This window comes from Hemitrygon akajei, chromosome 17, assembly GCF_048418815.1.
Source record: "Hemitrygon akajei chromosome 17, sHemAka1.3, whole genome shotgun sequence".
Classification (NCBI taxonomy): domain Eukaryota; kingdom Metazoa; phylum Chordata; class Chondrichthyes; order Myliobatiformes; family Dasyatidae; genus Hemitrygon; species Hemitrygon akajei.
In genome coordinates, this window is record NC_133140.1 from 56,606,326 (window position 1) to 56,625,625 (window position 19,300).

Sequence of the window (19,300 nt, forward strand, 5' to 3'; positions counted from 1 at the left end):
GCCTATAGCTTCCCTAAGAAGAACTAGGGCTGAGGGTGTAAGAAAAGCTCTCCAAATGGCACAATATACAAACTTGGAAATATGTCACCAGTACTTCATCATTGCTGGGTCTAAATCCTGGAACTCCCTGCCTAACAGCATTATGGAGTAGCAGGTTTGCAATGTTTCAGGAAGCTTGCTCACTACTTCTTCAAAGCAATTGGGATTGAACAGTATATCCTGACCTTCCCAGCAATGCCCAGATCCAAACAGTGAATGTAATTGCTATTCCTATTGCATTGGTCTGCTTTGTTGAGGAGACAGTCTAGACCAGTGCAGACCTTGAGGACAGTTGTTGATGATTCAACAAGAGTGGAGGAGACAGCTGTCCTTGAGATTATGGGATACAGTGTTGGGAAATGTATGCTAATGCATTTTAGTTAAAGGAACAATAATGGAAAGAAAGTTCAAGCATCAGAGGAGCAGAAGGACTTAAGAGTCCTCATGCAAGACTCCCAGAATGTTAATTTACAGGTTGAGTCTGTGGTAAAGAAGCAATGTTGGCAACATTGGCATTTATTTCAAGGGGTATAGAATATAAAAGCAAGGAGATAGCGCTGAGGCTTTATAAGACACTAGTCAGGCCATACTTGGAGTATTGTCAACAGTTTTGGGTCCCATATCTCAGAAAGGATGTGTTATCATTGGAGAGGGTCCAGAGGAGGATCACAAATATGGTTCCAGGAGTGAAGAGTTAACATAAGAGAAGCATTTGGCACTTTGAGCCTGTACTCACTGAAATTTAAAAGAATGGAGGGGGATCTTATTGAAATTTACCAAATGTTGAAAGGACTAGATAGGGTGGACGTGGAGAGGATGTTTCCTATGGTGGGGTATCCAGAATTAGAGGGCACAGCCTCAAAATTGAGGGGCAACCCTTTAGAACAGAGGTAAGAAGGAATTTTTTTTTTTAGCCAAAAAGTAGTTAATCTGTGGAATGCTCTGTCACAATATTGCAGTGGAGGCCAAGTCCATGCGTATATTTAAGGTGGAAGCTGCAGTGACTGGAGGGGTACCGCAAGGCTCAGTGCTGGGACCCCAGTTGTTTACAATATATATTAATGATTTAGACGAGGGAATTAAATGCAGCATCTCCAAGTTTGCGGATGACACAAAGCTGGGCGGCGGTGTTATCTGTGAGGAGGATGCTAAGAGGATGCAGGGTGACTTGGATAGGTTAGGTGAGTGGGCAAATTCATGGCAGATGCAATTTAATGTGGATAAATGTGAGGTTATCCACTTTGGTTGCAAGAACAGGAAAGCAGATTATTATCTGAATGGTGGCCAATTAGGAAAAGGGGAGGTGCAACGAGACCTGGGTGTCATTGTACACCAGTCATTGAAGGTGGGCATGCAGGTACAGCAGGCGGTGAAAAAGGCAAATGGTATGTTGGCATTCATAGCAAAAGGATTTGAGTACAGGAGCAGGGAGGTTCTACTGCAGTTGTACAAGGCATTGGTGAGACTGCACCTAGAATATTGTGTGCAGTTTTGGTCCCCTAATCTGAGGAAAGACATTCTTGCCATAGAGGGAGTACAAAGAAGGTTCACCAGATTGATTCCTGGGATGGCAGGACTTTCATATGAAGAAAGACTGGATCGACTAGGCTTATACTCACTGGAATTTAGAAGATTGAGGGGGGATCTTATTGAAACGTATAAAATTCTAAAGGGATTGGACAAGGCTAGATGTAGGAAGATTGTTTCTGATGTTGGGGAAGTCCAGAACGAGGGGTTACAGTTTAAGGATAAAGGGGAAGCCTTTTAGGACCGAGATGAGGAAAAACTTCTTCACACAGAGAGTGGTGAATCTGTGGAACTCTCTGCCACAGGAAACAGTTGAGGCCGGTTCATTGGCTATATTTAAGAGGAAGTTAGATATGGCCCTTGTGGCTAAAGGGATCAGGGGGTATGGAGAGAAAGCAGGTACAAGGTTCTGAGTTGGATGATCAGCCATGATCGTACTGAATGATAGTGCAGGCTTGAAGGGCCGAATGTCCTACTCCTGCACCTATTTTCTATGTTTCTATGTTTCCTGATCGGTCAGGACATCAAAGGGTATGGTGAGAAGGCAGGTGTGTGGGATTGAGTGGGATCTGGGATCCGCCATGATGGAATGGCAGAGCAGACTTGATGGGCTGAATGGACAAATTCTGCTCCTATGTCTTATTATCTTATGCTTAAGTAAGTGAGTATAAAGAACTGGTAATTCAGAATGGCTATGTTCTGTGTTTTAGCCATAGGTGCTAGAATTTATATTTAAACATTCACTGTATTCTGCTCGCCCAGCAACTACCGGTATATCAATTAGAGTGCCATCGTTCTAACTGTACCTCGATTGGGACATTACACCTAACTTTCATATCCTGTCATTATTAGACCTCTGGTCATTCATTGTAAGAACAAAATTGCCGTGTGCAGGAAGATACCTGTGTGCTAAGACAGTAGACAGATAAACTTTAGGTGGAGAAATACGATACATTTGGTGAGGGCAACTGTAGAAATGAAATGCACAACTGATAGTGTAGAGAGGAGTATGGATTAACAGGGCATTTGAATTGCTCAGATCCCTTAGGATAGCAATCCAGCGAAATGATGCAAATGGGAAATTTTCTGGAATTTCACAAGCTGTGCAAAGGTCATGTTAAAACTGAGTAAGAAGCATTTATGTTACATGTAGCATGCTGTATTCAGTTTTAGATACTGCTTTACAGGATGTGTGTGATGTTGCTGAAGAGACCCTCAAGCTTTCTTCCATACTGCACCTGCTGCCCAGTTCTTCCCTCACTGCTTCTGTCAACAGTCTCTCCTTGAAAGGCCGCTCTCGTGCTGCTACAAGACCTCTGCTGTCAAGCTATTCAGCCGGTGTTGGGTCAAGGAGGGCCCACAGGGCATCCCCCTCCAGCACCAGGGCAAATTTCACCGCTGTCTCAATGGGGCTTCACCTGTTGCACCTTGTGGCAAGTTTGACATGTGCCTGTTAAGGTTCCAGGTGTCCTTTACCATTGTATCTGGAGAGCTTCCGGGTGGACCTTGTGGAGTTAACTACTGGGACCTGTAGGTCCTCCTCTTTCTCTAGTGGCATTGGTGGTGCCTGCTGTGTTACCTGTCCTTCCATGGCTGCAACGTCTCGGATTCCCCAGTGCAGGCTGTGAGGGACCTGGGGTACCTTCACCTCATTGGGGTTCCCCAAGAAGCATGGTGCTCAGTTCCCAGCTTCACACTCTGGGTTGGCGTCCCGTCTTCGAGAACCAGCCTGGGGGTGCGGAGAAGGTGTACTGCCCAGTCCCTTGACTTATTCCCGGGTCTTAAGGCGCTCCATCCAACGTCGTAGATCTTCAATTCTTCTGTCGCTTTCTAATCCCATACCTGATACCATTGCAGTGAGCATTTGGTCCACAAGAAAAGCTCGTTTAGCTGAACTGACATTTTTATTGAAATAAGCACAATAACATAGAGCGCCATTGCTCGGTGAGAACCAACTCCGTCACATACAGATGGGGGAGGTGATTATTACACACCCTAGTTACAGTCAGGGTGACCAACAAACAACTGTATAACCCAAGCTAAAATATAACAGTAAATGAGCTTGAACACCTTATCATAATTCCTCAAATACATTTTAAAACAAGAAGAATAAGAAACGCTGGCCAGCACTGTCGACCATGCTTCCAGAGTGCCACAGTATGTCATATCCTCTGAGGCCACAGAGCTGGTAGTTGGTATCTACCTAAAGTGCGGACAAACTTGGGTGATTGACCCTGCTGTGCTGTAAATTTTGATTCTCTCATTTACAATCACTTTTCCCTGAAAATAAATGTAGGTTACATTTCTTAGCATTTCAGTAAACTATGTTTTAGCTATTTATAAAAAGACTTGATGAATCATTTATATGAAGCTGATCGTAGTAATTCTTACCCAAGTATTTATCTCTTAGTGGTCGAAATAATACATTTTATTAGATTTATGTCATCCATGGTTTACTTTTTAATGGGAAGCTTCATAAAAATAGAAGAACTGTCTTATTGATGCCAGAAGTAGTTGCAGTTTACAGTCTGTGTGGCAAAGCTGAAGTGGTAGTAAACGCATGCAACACTTTGACTATCATTGCAACTCAAAGCTGCCTGACAATGTGCTTCATTCTTGTAGATTTTTGAAACGTGAAAATAGCTTAATTAAAGTAAATGTTTTCTCAATTCTGCATTTGATTTTTTTGTAATGTGTTTTGAAGCACAACACATGGTTGTATTTTACCAGGATTTCATGAACATCAAAGCAGCTTATTGGCTAAGTGTGTGTTTATACTTGGGTCCATCTGCTGAGATGAGATAGTATTGATATTCCATTACTATATTTACTTTTGTTAAACTGAGATGATTTGTTAATTAAACCAACAAATCATAGTTTGGGATTGTCTTTGATGCTTTGGGGGCTCAGGCCAAAAGTTATTTCTTCTAAAGGAGAAGATTAAAATTGAACTTGCCACAAGCTTCCTTAATTACATAAATGTTGAAGAGTTAAGTTTAACTATTTGATTGCTCTCTGTGGTGTGTGCTAGTGATGATTAAAAAAAAAGGATAGGACAGATGAACATTGGCTGTGGAGCTTGAGATCACAGGGATATTTCCTCGTGGAGAGTAAGAGCCAGATTTAAGAAGCAAGTAGAGCCTGTTCAGACTTTCTCAAGCTGCAGAGCTTGAGATCGTATGAGTAATTAGGGACTTGGCAAGGCCAACAAAAAAAATTAGGTAAGTAGAACAGCTATTGTATGAGTCAGTCAGAGTTAGAATGGAGAATTGAGATGTTGATTCAAGAGGTTTCTGTGAGAACAGGAAGCTAAGGTAAGGTTTCTGTCAAATTTTTTCTTTTCTTTATTTATTAGAGCCTACCTAGAGTGGTGAGAATGGATCCCAGGTCAGTCGTGTAGTAACACTGAGTGGAAATATAGGGCATAATTGCAGTCAGTTTGATGGGTTGAAATGTCTAATTAATGTGAGAAGTATCAGGAACAAGGGTGCTAAACATTGAGCATGGTTCACTACAAGGAACTAGAACATTGTGACTATTACAAAGTCTTGGCTTTGATTAGCTAGGGCAACAAAGGGAATGGGGAGAAGGCAGGGGAGTGAGGATGACTGGAAGAATTGGATCATCCATGATTGAATGGTGAAGCAGACTCAATGGGCCGAATGGCCTACTTCTGCTCTCATATCTTCAGGTCTTATGGGAGCAGGGATGGCTTCTGGATGATCTGAGGTTTAGATGTTTCAAAAGGGATGGAAAGAGGTAAAAGAGATAGGGGAATGGTATTGCTAATCAGAGATGCTATGACAGCTGCAGAAAGGGAGCATATTGTAGAATCAGTGTGGGTGGAAGTAAGGAACAGGAAGACAGATATCACCATTGGGAGTATTCTATAGACCTTCCAATAGCAATAAAGACACTGAGGAGCAGATTTTAAGTCACCCACAACAATAACAGACTTCTTGTGACTTCAACTTTCCTTATATTGATTTGCCCTTCTTAGCGCAAAAGGTGTAGATGGGGCAGGATTTGTTAGGTGGGTCTAAGAAGGATTCCTGACAATATTAAACAGACCATCTAGAAGATGTCACAAATAAGGGGGATATGGGGGATTTCAAAGGTAATTTACTTTACGTACTGGTAAGGGTTTACGGGGTGGTGATAGAGGCTTATACAAATAGGGACATATAAGAGATTCTTGGATAGACAAACAAGAGAAAATCTTCAGGTGCTGGAAATACGAGCAACACACAACAAATAGGCACATGGGTGAAAGTAAAATGGAGTGCTATGTGAGAGGAAGGGCTTAATCTTAGGTTGATGTTTGATGTTCGAAGAAGGTTGATCCTTCTTCGGCATGCTCATCACAGTGAATGGCGGTGCTGGCTGGAAGGGCCAAATGGCCTACTCCTGCACCTACTGTCTATTGTCTATTGATGTTAGAGTAGGTTAGTACAACAATATGGGCCAAAGAGCCAGCTCTGTACTGTACTGTTGTGATGCAGAAAGCAGGGCCTTAGGTACTTGGATCAATGGGATCACTTCTGAGGTGGATGGAATCTGTACAAAAAGAACGGTTTGTACCCAGGCTGGAGGAGGACCCAAGGCCCTTGCAGGGAGATTTGCTGATAGTACTCAGGAAGGGTTGAACAAATTTGGCAGGGAATAGGAAGCAGGTAGGTAAACAGACTCAAATGCAGAAGACATGTCAAGCAAATCCATTGGGCAGGGCAGACAAAGGGAGGTTAGATGGCATGAGAGAGCCAGCAGGCTAAGCCACACTTATTTTAAAGCTGGAAGCCTCATAAGTCAGATGAGTTCAGAGCGTGCAGCAGTACTTGGAATTATGTTAATATTGCAGTTGTGATAACGTAGTTGAACGCTTATCGGACTTCTGGCTAAGATCAAGTATTGTATCATGGTGGACAAAAGCGAGGAAGGAAAAGGGACTGGTTGCAATGAAGGGGCTGATAAGAGCTGAACCTACTGATGTAGGGGGAACCTCATGCTGGTTGGGAAATCATAAACTCCAGACAAAGTGGCAGCAATTCCTCCTGCAGTTGAAGGGGGTGGCTGTCAGGGAGGAGTTACGGGAGGTGAAAGGCCGGCAACCCCAGCACTTTGCTGTTGAATCCTCCAAGATCATCTTCCAATCTTTGGTCCACACAGTGGAACAGGATGAGACATGCTCATGTTTCTTCTTTCAAAAGGTTTAGGGAGAGCTTGGTGATCCACAGCCTTAAGGAAGAGGAGGGCTCAGTAGTAACCTCAAAGATAGACATATTGAGGATCTGCAGATCCTTCTATGCTAGTCTGTATGACAGAAAGGCCACAATCACCACACCCTTCCAGAACTTCCTGTCGTCCATTACAGATATTAGGCAATGGCAAGTGGGAGAGTCTGGACCAGTCACTGACCCTAAAGGGGCAATGGCTTACCGTTTGTATTGTACTTGCTTCTGTGGGATGGATGGGCCCAAGCCTGTTGGAAGTGTACAATGCTATGCTTCTAGACTCCATCAGAAAGGGCATTAGGACCCTCATCTACAAGCAGAAGGAGCAAAGAGATGAATCAGGAACTAGAGACCCATTTTGCACTTGAATGTAGAGAATAAGATCCTGTCCAAGGCCATTGCCAACAAGGTCAAGTCTTTTCTGGTTCAGGTGATCCATCGAACCAAACCTATGCTGTACCTGGCAGGAAGATTTTTGACAGCTTTGTGCTGCTGAGGGACGCCATTGTCCATGTGCAGGACAGGTGGGTGGATGCCTGCATGCTCAGCTTGGACCAGCAGAAAACCTTTGACAGGGTATCACACAAGTATGTGATGGACATGCTATCAAAAATGGACTTGGGGGAGGAAATCAGGAATTTGGTACAGCTCTTTTACACAGACATCTGTAGTGCAGTCCAAATCAATGGGTGGGAAACAAATAATTCCTCATCAAGTCTGGAGTCAGGAGGGTTGCCCACTCTCCCCTGTCTTGTTTGAGGGGTGGAGGCAGTGGAGGGACCCAAGTAAAGGCCTCCCTGTACATGGATTATATCACTGTTTTCTGTTTGCATCTGAGGTCATATTGATCAACATCTGCTACCAGTTTGAGTTGGCATCATGAGTTAACAGCATGAAACACGAGGCCATGCTCTTCGGCAGCTGGCCTGGCCGAACCAGTGTCCCCTTCACTATTAGGTCTGATTATGTGAAGGTGCTGAGGATCTGGTTTGCAGGGACCGAGAAATGCAACTGGAATTACATTGGGAAGGTAAAACAGAAACTGGGACTGTGGGAGGGCATTCCTGATTGATAACTGGGAAGAACCTGGTCATCAGGTGTGAGGTGCTCTCAGGACTGCTGTACTTGGTGCAGGTATGGCCCATCTCCCTCTCCTCCAGATTGGGAATCGCTCGAGTTGTCTTCAGGTTCATCTGGGTATCCAAGATGGAGCAGGTCACATGGTCACAATGCACAATTCCCTGGACAATGGGGGAAGAATGTACCCAATGTTGCCTTCACCTTAATGACCACCTTTGTGTGTGGCTGCATCAGATTGACTTGGTACTAAATACATGGGCACTAAGTACCACTACATGCCAAGGTTCTACCTGTCTGCGGTGTTGTGAAGAATGGGTCTGACCCCGTTGCCACGCAGCAGCCCAGTCAGCTGGATATTGCCACACTAACTGTCCTTCATGGACAACTTCAACCTGACCTACACCTGTGATCTCAAGTCCATCAGGCAGTGATCAGTATGGAACATCCTGCAGACACTGCTAGAGAAGGACTCAATGGACAGAGTGGGGTGGTTTCCTGAGGAGACTGTCCAGATCTTCTGGCAGAATGCCTCACCAACAGGCACTAAGACCTTGCCTGGTTGGTGATGAGAGAGGTTCTCCCAATCAGATCCTTCCTGCATGCCAGGAGCATCATTCTCAAAGCACATTGCCTGCAGTATGATTGTAATGGGTGAGAGACAGTAGCACACCTCCTTGTGGACTGTGGGTTTGTGAAGAGGGTGTGGAGAAAGATGTCACAGTTCATCCTATGTGACAGGGCAATTCTCTGATCTACGAGCTGTTACCAGGGATACACAAGGAGACAAACATCAAGTGCTATTGGCAGATCATCAACTCAGTGAAAGACGCCCTTTGGTCTACCCGAAATTTGTTGGTCTGCCAGCTTGTCAAGATGCCAGTGGAAGAATGCTGCCCACTGGCACATTCCATGTTGCAGGAGTACATGCTAAAGAACACAGTGAAGCTCGATGCAGCCACTGCAAGGGCTTGGTGGGGGAGGGCCTCGGTGTAGGGCTCTTTTCCTACTGCAGAGGGGCTTGGTTTGAGAAAGAAGCCCCTCAATTATTATTGTAGCAGTTTCCCACCCCAGAGTGCCCCATGATTGGCATTAGCACTATTGATGAGTATGAATGCAATAGAACAATACGGAAAACATGAACTATCAATGTAAAGAATGAAAAGGCATAGAATTTTTTTTCTTGTAAATATGTTTTGCTAAGAATAAAGTTTATTTTGTTACATAACACGGTTAAGAGAAATGCAGACCTTGCTGTCAAGGTATAGAAGTTTCAGGTATGACACAGAGGACTGCAAAAGGGGAGAATGAGTCATACTGCTAATTAGGGAGAACATATTGGCAGTACTTGGAGAGGATATCCTCGTGGGATCAATCAATGCGACTGTATCAGAAGAGCATTAATTAGAGAGGCATTTATTGTAAATGCCCTGCAGTAATATTAAGGAAATGCTAAACCACAGAGAATACTTCCACTTCAACTGAAGGAACAACAATAAGGGACCAGATAACTTGTTTGCTGTAAAATTAGTTGAGTTTATTGTTTTAATTGTTTGTGATTTTAAAGATTTCAAGATTTCAATTTGTGGAAGGAGATCAATAACAAACTCTCAATATATTTGTGGGTTCCTGAATATTAGGAAGTGTTTATAGCCCTTGACAGATTTGGTAGTTGATTATGCTGGCTGTTACATTTCTCATTTGCTGCCTTGTGGGCAAGGTTTCTGCTCATTTGCCATGTTGTATCTCTCAGGGACTGACACTAGGCAGGGACTCGTAGGTTAAGACTGGTATGGGAAGGCGAACGAATTCAACACAAAGTTCAGGAGAGACTAAATAGGAACTTGTGGATCAGCACCAATCCTGGGTGAATCAATGTTGGCAGCAAGTTCTGGCCTATAAGAATTATTTTTTTTCCTTCTCCTCCATCTCCATGCACGGAACCCTGTGTTTGGTGCCTGCACACATCTGGAAAAGGCAGACCTTCATATAGGCAGAGCCAAACATTCCAGCTTCTGAAATACAAAGATATTTCTGCAAATTGAAACCAGCTCTGAAAAGGAATTTTGTTTTACAATGACTTAATTGCCTGGTTGCAAAATTTTTTATTGGTGGTACCAAATAAAAAGCAGCAGAAATAGATTTATTTTTTTCATATTTGGCATTACTTGGAGGTTCCTCCAGTTTCCATGGCCTAAGTATATCCCTATCCCCAAGCCCACTCATTGAATTTTTCAGTTTATACTGCAAAGTTCACCAAAACTAAACATGAAACACTCCCTGAAATCAACTAAATGCATTTAAACAGAGTAATTGGAGGTAAGGAGTGGATAGCCTCTTTTCTTATCAAAGTGTCTGGAATCAAAACTATGTTTCTTACCTTTGGATTGAGCAAAACATACAGAATTTTCCCAAATGTTAAGATACCTTTTGATTATAAATATTATATTTCCAGTGGAGAAGAGCCTAGCAAACTTAACTCCTCATAGGATGATATCCTAAATAAAATCTGGATGTCTCTTGAAATGAGATTAAACTTGATCTTTAGATATCAATGGGTGAAATCAGGTTGGATTTGGACTTGCTGCTTACACTCTCCCCACGTTCATACTCACCCGGTGTGAATATGTATATGGGATTCTGTAAGACAACTGGATTCTAGAAGCGTCAGGCAGGTATAATGAGGCCTCTGTAGTAAATGGGTCTCGAACTGTGTACTTGTGGAGCACTGCTGGTAGGTTGTCCCAGACCAGCATTGACCAATGGCAACATTTGAAATCAATTTTTTTTCCCTGTCAGCATTGTCAAAGGATATGATCAATTTTAAAGACCAGGGGCATTTTGAAAATACTAAAATTTATTTTATCAAAAGAAATATCTTCAAAAAATTAAAACACCCATATAATAAATGCCAGTTCACTTTTGAATCATTACAAACATTGGATCAAAATAACCAACCTACAAAGAAATGAATGAGATGGTCTGCCCTGGCCTTGGGTTAGAAAAATAAGTGTAGATTGTGATGCTAGTGAAACACATCTAGACTCAAAGTGTGAATGAAAAGTGAAATAGTAAATATAAAGAAAAAACTTTAACCTGAAAATACTTCTGAGGCAGAACCACCACTGATCTCAATGGAGAGCCTAATGTTAGAGCTACATGTTCTAAAATCAGACTTCCTTTGCATTTCTGATAACACTTTATAATGCATTGATGGATAAATTGAAGATATTCTAGATATCAGGCAAGGATAGGCTGCAGTTTCTGTGGGACTTGATTCAGCCCATAGGTAGTAAGGTAGTTTCAGTTAAAGTGTAAAAGTGGTCAATTTAATGAGGCATTTTCATCTGTGTTTCTTTTTCTGCCATTTTCCATTGAGTTATGAATTATCTTTCTACAAGATAAAATCTACATCTGAAAGAAGAGCCTAATTTTATAAATGTACCAAGTATAAATCATCATTTCAAGTAGTCTAGAATACTTAATCTGCCAGATAAAGAGAGGATCAAGCAGCTGGGAATCAGGGTTTGTGTCTCTGGAGGTTGAAAGTCAGATCAGCAGTTCCAGTTAAAAGTCAGTTCCATTTCATTCATTTATTGATTGATTGAGAATGGGGTTGAGAAGGATAACAAATCATCCATGATCAAGTAGTGGAGCAGATTCGATATGCCAAATGGCTGATTTATACTCCGATTCTAATGGTCTTATAAGACCATAAGAAATAGAGCAGAATTAGGCCATCCAGCCAATTGAGTCTGTTCCACCATTACATTATGACTGATTCATTTCCCTCTCAACTCTACTCTTCTCCCTTCTCCCCATAACTATTCACACCCTGACTAATCAAGATCTTACCACCCTCCATCTTAAATTCATCCTCCATAGCCCCCTGTGGCAACAAATTCCACAGATAGCCACCTTCTGGCAAAAGAAATTCCTCTTGTCTCCATTCTAAATGGACATCCCTCTATTCTGAGGCTATGCCTTCTAGCACTCTGCTTACTATAGCAAACGTCCTCTCCACATACACACTTTCTTGTGCCTTCAACATTTGACAGGTCTCAATAAGATTCCCCTTCGTTCTTCTAAATTCCAATGAATAAAGGCCCAGAGAAATGCAGTAGTGCATTGACATTTGCAAGTTTCTAGTCTTCTGGAACCATTCCAGAACCTAGTGATTCTTGAAAGATCATTACTAATGCCTCCACTATCGTCTCAGCCACCTCTTTCAGAATTCTGGGGTGTAGTACATCTGGTACAGGTAACTTAGCTATCCCCAATCCTCTTGGTTTCCCAAGTACCTTCTCCCTAGTAATAGCAACTGCACTCACTTCTGCCCCATGACACTCTCGAACTTCCAGCATACTGCTAGTGTCTTCCACATTGAAGACTGTTTATCCTCCATTTTCTTGTACCCCATAACTACAAATCCAGCATCATTTTCCAGTAGTCGCCTGTCTTTTACTCTTTACATATCTGAGAAGATGTATGGTATCCTCTTTGATATTGTTGGCTGGCGTACCTTCAACTTTCATCTTTTCCCCCCTTATGGCTTTTTTAGTTGTCTTCTGTTTTTTAAAAGTTTCCCAATCCTCTAGCTTCCCACTAATTACATGTCCTCTCTTTTGTTTTTATGTTGGCTTTGACTTCCCTTGTTAGCAACGCCTGCATCATCTTGCCTTTAGATTACTACTTTGGAATGTATCTATCCTATGCTTTCTGACTTGTTCCTAGAAACTCCAGCTGTTGCTACAGTGCTGTCATCGCTGCTAACGTCCTCTTCCAATTAAATTTGGCTAGCTCCTCTCTTGTGCCCTTGTAATTTCCTTTCCTCCACTGTAATACTGATACATCTGTCTTTAGCTTCTCCTTCTCAAATTGTAGGGTGAATTCTATCATATTATGAACACTGTCTCCTAAGGGTTCCTCTACCTTAAGCTTCCTAATCAAATCCCAATCACTACACAACGCCCAGTTTGTGGTGAAGTCAAGCACAAACTGCTCCAAAAAGCCATCCAATAGGCATTCTATAATTTCTCTCTCTTGAAATTAGCACCATCCTGATTTTCCCAATCTACCCTCATATTGAAATCCCCCATGAATATTATAACATTGCCACTTTGACATGTATTTGGTCATTTGTACCCTGCATCCTGGCTTCTGTTTGGAGGCCTGTATCTAACTCTCATCAGGGTCTTTTCACTCGTTCAGTTTCCTTAACTCTACCCAAAAGGATTCTACATCTCTTGGTCCTCTTTCTAAGGAATTGATTTCATTTTTTAACCAACCATCCCCTCTGCCTGCCTGCCTGCCTCTCCTTTCGATACAATGTGTATTCTTAGATGTTAAGCTCCCAACTATGATCTTTCAGCCACAACTCAGTGATGACCACAACATCATACCTGCCAATCTCTAACAGTGCTACAAGATCATCTACCTTATTTCATATACCATGTATATTCAAATATAACACCTTCATTCCTGTATCTGTCCCCATTTTAACACTGCAACTCATCCCACTGACTGTATTTTTTTGCCCTGTCATCTGCTTGTCCTTCCTGACAGTCCCACTACACACTGCCTGTGCTTGTAAACCAACATCCCTGTTCTCAGCTTTAACACTCTGGTTCTCACCTCCCTGCTAAATTAGTTTAAACCCTCCCCAAACCTGCCCATAAAGATGTTAGTTCCCCCTTGGGTTCAGGTGTAATCCATCCCTTTTGTACAGGTCATACCTTCCTCAAGGGGTCCCAATGATCCTAGAACCTGGAGCCCTGCCCCTGCACCAATTCCTCAGCCATACATTCATCTGCCAAATCATCCTATTCTTGCCCTCACTGGCAAATGGCACAGTCAGTAATCCAGAGATTACTACCTTGGAGGTCCTGCTTTTCAGCTTTCTACCAGCTCCCTAAATTCTTTCTTCAGGGCATCCACCCTTTTTCCTATCTGTCATTGGTACCAAATGTACCAAGACTTCTGACAGCCCACCCTCCCCTGTCTGATTGGTTGTTTTATTTATTTCATCATTTAGAGAGGTAGCACAGTAACAGACCCCTCTGCCCCAATGAGCCCTTGCTGCCAAAGTGACCAGTTGAAGATTCATCATGCATTTATAATCAAAGTATATAAACAGTATACAACCCTGAAATTCATCTTCCCGCAGACAACCACGAAACAAAGAAACACGATGGAACTTATTCAAAGAAACATCGAACACCCAATGTGCAAACAAATCAATCGCACAAACGGTAAAAAAATGAGCCAGTAACACACTGTGAATATTAAACATCAAACCGCAGAATCCTTGAAACGGTCTAGTAACCTAGTTAACCTAGTAACCTGTCATTCCTTACAGATTGCGTTGAATTGAACCAGGATTGCTGATGATGTGATAGTGTTGCACTAACTGCTTTGCTACCATGCTGCCCGTTTTGTTAGCGGGGTGAATAAGGGGTGGTGGTGATTGTTAGAGGAGTTATCTACTGTTGTATGAATGGAATGTAAGGCACTTTCGGTACAAGATTCCTGATTCACTGCTGCATTACTAAGCCATGGTTCTGCTAGTTGAGATCCTGGAAAAGTATAGTCTAAGTTTCTCAATAACATTTGTAAAGGAATTGCACAGGAAATTCCATGAAAAGAAACTTGAATTAAATAATTCAAGTCACCCCTGTTGAAGGGCTTCGGCCCGAAACGTCGTCACTACCTCCTCCCATAAGTGCTGTCTGGCCTGCTGAGTTCTGCCAGCATTTTGTGTTTTAATTAAATAATAGTGAATTTTTGAAATGCATCAATGCATGTACTGGAAAACTAAGGAGCCAACTCATGGTCTTGGAACTTTCTATATATACTGTTCTAAACTGAAGTCCTCATCTGTATACATGATGTACACGAGACCTGTAATGGCAAACCGTGAACAAAGACGGATTGCAATCAGGATTATTATGTGCCTTTCACTTTGGGATCAGATTTTTAAGTGACAACAGTATTCTAATGTGGCCATTCATCTTCTCTCAAGTTGAGCGGTATTATGTCCTCCTTACAAAAATTTCGCTCAGTTAACAATAGAGCAGTTTCATAACCAATACAGCAGTTTACTTTAAAAAAAATCCTGGAAACACTCACCAGGCTATGCAGCATCTATGGAACAAGAAATAGAGAGTTAATCTGTAAATAGGTTATTTGGTTGATGAGTTGATAGGAGTGGTTTGGAAGAGAATTTGGAAGCCAATATCAACAAAAGTTATGAAATGAAGGTAGTTAGAGCATGTAAACACAAACCAAAGAAAAATGTTGATAGTGATGGTGAGGATGAGGGTGGGTATTCCAAGTGAGTCAGCTTATGCTAACGGAGAGGGAGAGAGAGAAACTGAGACAATAACATAGATGAATAACTTAATCTATTCCGAAACATACAAAGGAAACGAATCCACCTGAAGCTGTGGAGTTCAGTGATGAGTCAAGAAGACTACATTATGCCCGGATGGAGGACGAGGTGCTGTTCTTCAAGCTTATGATTAGGCACCTCTCACTCCCACTCTGGTCTACCTGCCTGTGATCTCCTGCATTGCTTTAACAAGGTCTAATATTATGATTCCCTGGCTTACATAAGCAGAAAAATCAGAATAATTGTAGTTCTAAAGCTTCTGATAATGATTGTGCAGTAAAGAGTACAGAAAACATTCTGTCAAGCTTGTCCCAGTCGATGGTATTGGCACCATAACTTCCATTGTGCATCAGCCATGCAGCTCCTCAATACAACTGTAAAGCTAATGGCTGTTGCTTGGACTGAGTTTCTTTGGGCTACCACCCACCAGAAATACTTTTATCCCTACATGAAACTGATATTACATATTTACCTCTGCTGTTGCATATTTATCTAACAATTTCTGCTTCAGTTAAGGAAATGACTCTCAAATAGTTGATTTGTGATTTTTGTGTGAAAGAGTTAATTGTAACTCTGGTCACTATTTGCTTTTCTTCCTCTGCTACATTGGGATTTTCAGATTATTGCATTACACTGAGATTTTGGAGAACTTCAAAGCATTGTTCAACAGCACTGGCTACCAAATGTTGTTTTCATCACTTTTGATACTGTGATGATCATATTTGAAACTGGAGTTGCAGCCAGATCATGAACTCATTCAATTTGAATTCTATAGTTGTCTAGATGCCTTAATGTGCAACAAACTGGGTGATGTTCATCAGCTTTTTTTTGACAAAAAATGATAATATAAGGAAAATGCATTATAACTGTTACCCCCCACTAACTCTGTATTTGCTTCCTGTCTAAGTCTCAAAGTGATTATTTTGTAAAATATGACTTAAAGTGTTTCTATAATGTAATAAATTGAAGCCTAATGTGAACCTTGAAAAGCGATTTCACGGAATTCAAGAAAAATGAATGGAGTTCTGTCCTCGTATTAAATTTTCCATTTTGATTTCCAGTTTTTCACACATAGCTAACTCACAAAACTGTCTGTTTGAGCTTCCATACCATTAGGAAGTACTGTGGTAACATGATACATGGAACTGCACAGTGATTCTTTTCAAGGAGTTGGTAGGCAATGGTTAATGTTATGAATGTAAAATTCATCTCCTCATATAATTCTGCCAACCAAATATGGCAGTGTGACAAAAAATTACAGGTATGGAAGTGACTTGAAATGCCAAAGATTAAAGAAACAGTATCTTTTTTGTTACTTGTTGCAACTTTGTAGTTGAAAATTCTAAAGATTAAACTTTGTGCTCTCTTTCATTAGTGAACTCTATCTTTATTTAAGTATTCTGTGCATTGAGATGTAACATTTATGTTGTATGTCTTGACCAATTAGAGTCAGAAGAACGATGTTAGCTCCCCAGCTTTTCAGGTGTATTATATAAACAGCTTATATTACCCAGAGCTGTATTCCACTTCACTTTTTTTATGACTATGCAAGTATTGTCTGGATTTTACCAACACGCAACTAATAATTATAGCAGTTGGTTATAGAGAAACACTCTGAATGCACACTTTATTCAATTTTTTAGAAATGTTGCCTTCCAGTTTTACTTCACAGCAACTATACTAGATAAATACCAATATTTTATTGGTGTTTTTATAACCAGTGAATAGATTGATACAATGAAAATACTTGGAGTAAAATAATAATATCTTAAAGCTGAAGTACCATACCATTGCTTGTTAAAAATGGAGGAGAAATGTAGGAAAATCAGGAAATAATATTTCAAATATTCAAACTCCCTGGATTAATGCAGTAACTCAGTCATTTATGGTGAGTGAAGAAGATGTTGAAACATTGTTAAGCGTAAAATTAAGTCCGAGAAAGATTTGGAAGGAAATTAGAAAATTGGAACAGTAGTAAATATAGCGCAGTTTAAATACGATAATCCAAGTGTTAAAATATTTGATGTTGGATGGAATTCAAGCAGTTTGACAGAGCTTCTTTGAATTCCTTTTCCAGGCATTTAAAGCCGGAACACTCTGCTAGATTTAAAGACTTAGGAAGAGTCGTTGAATTAGTATGTGTTTAAAATAATCAGTTTTGTAAAGCATTCTTTCCAATAAATATGTACCTTTATGATTATCTAACTATTTGGTTCTTTAAGTAACTGATTTTAAAAATCACTGACTCATTGTAATTTATATGTCTTTGTTATATTTTGTACTTATTGCTGTTATATAGAAATTAAACACTAATTTCAAACATTATATTAAATTACTTTTATTGCAATGAAGTTCATAATAATGGGAATTCCAGATATGTTTTCAGGTCTTCAGCAAGATCCACTGATGGAGTGCCTCTGTAAATGTCATTGTATAAGTGGAATCTGAGACCTGATCCCAGATGTGCTTCTGTTCAAATACTACCTCTTAGCTGTTTTAACTATATGAATGGGGAGCACATTGAACAGCACAATAAAAGTTATCCTTTGGACCATGCCATAACTATAGCTAGTGTTTCAGGCAGTCTTGATGTCATCTGTCACTTCACTTCAGTACAGTTTTGTAGGTTTTAAATGGTGAAGTAGGTTCCCTCCCCCAACAGAGTGCAACTTCATTTTAAACAAAGCAAGCCTTTATTTCAAAGTTTAGTTTTCAGAATAAAAAAGTCAGGAACATTTATTTAAAACAAACATCAGCCTCTGATCCAGAAAGGGAAAGTCTTCTCATTCCTTTCCATTTCACTTGGTTGCTACCGTAAGTTTTAACTGAATATCTAATGTTTTTATTCTTTCTGTAAATGTATCTAAAGTTGCTGCATTTATCATGCCAGTTTAATGTTTTATAAAGTAAGCTGTACTAAAGCTGTAAAAGTTTCTGCAACATAAAACATATTTTCACTTACATATGGAGAAATGGAATGTGATTAAGGCAGGATTCTGTATAGCTTATTTACTTTATAAAGCATGTTAATGAAATTAATATGACCGTTCGCAATCTATGTGACTCTTGTGTTGATGTTTATCTGGGAAAGAAAGTCTTCGATCAAAGACTATTTTGGAGCTATTGTAGTTTAAAGGCAAAGTTACATGCTTATGAACCTCCACAAGGCACCTTTTTTTTGTAATCCTGGAGGAGTGGAAAGATTAGAAAAAATCTGAGACAAGTTATTGTTGGTCTGTAATGGCAGTGTTCTTGTAGGGAGTCCAATAGTGGTATTGCCAAAAGTTCAGTCAGAAGTTGCACATTTATTTCTTTGAGTTTTGGAGTTTAATGGAGAATAGTTGAAAGGTAGGCTATCAATATTGGGAAATGGTATCTATTTGTATAATATTGATATTTCTGGGTCATTTTTAAAAGTGGAAAATTACAAGAGTTTAAAAGGAATTGGGATATTTAATAAGAACTTCCTACTAATTGTTTAAAGGAAAGAAATAAGACTGAAACACAAGATGGCAGAAAGAAGAAAGGTTATCAGTATTAAAATATAAATTCCGTTCTTGCATAAACTGAATAGAAGATCACGTGAGGACTACATATGAGGTCAAATACATTTAATTATTTGTTGAAGCTGAGTTAGGCAGCAGTACAATTCATTAGCTTGGATTGACAGAGTCCTTTAGCTTTAAGATAGCACTTGTGACCTACAGCTATGAGTTGCTGACAGCAAACAAAACTACTAACTACTTTATCAATTGCACTTTTTCTCAAAATTGATCACTGCAATCAATAGCCTGTAACTTCCCTTTCGGAGTTGAACTGCTGAACTGCCTGTATGACTTGGCATTTTTGTGATGTGAACTGGAATCTCGAAGGTGCAAGACGGTTGTGACGTGGCTGAATTGAGGCAGCAGGGTCAGGGCTTGAGTGTGGGGGAAGTTTGGCGATTGCTGGAGCAGACATGGAGGCAGCTCGAAGTGGCAGAACTGAGGCAAGGAGATTCGAGGTGGTAGGGCCCAGCCCCAAGAGTGAGAAACAA

At 40.7% G+C, this 19,300-nt stretch overlaps 1 protein-coding gene across 12 annotated transcripts in view; it reads left to right on the forward strand.

Annotated features, from left to right (window-relative positions):
* znf469 (zinc finger protein 469) overlaps window positions 1–19,300 on the forward strand; it is a 465,067-nt gene that overhangs the window by 216,605 nt on the left and 229,162 nt on the right. Inside the window, exon 1 of one of the 12 annotated variants that reach the window (XM_073070189.1) lies at window positions 18,022–18,078. The exons of 10 other annotated variants lie outside the window; for them this stretch is intronic. The gene's annotated coding sequence lies outside the window, so the exon portion shown is untranslated. Of the gene's footprint in view, window positions 1–18,021; window positions 18,079–19,300 lie in introns of those variants that run through there. One more of the 12 variants, XM_073070191.1, reaches the window with a different exon arrangement.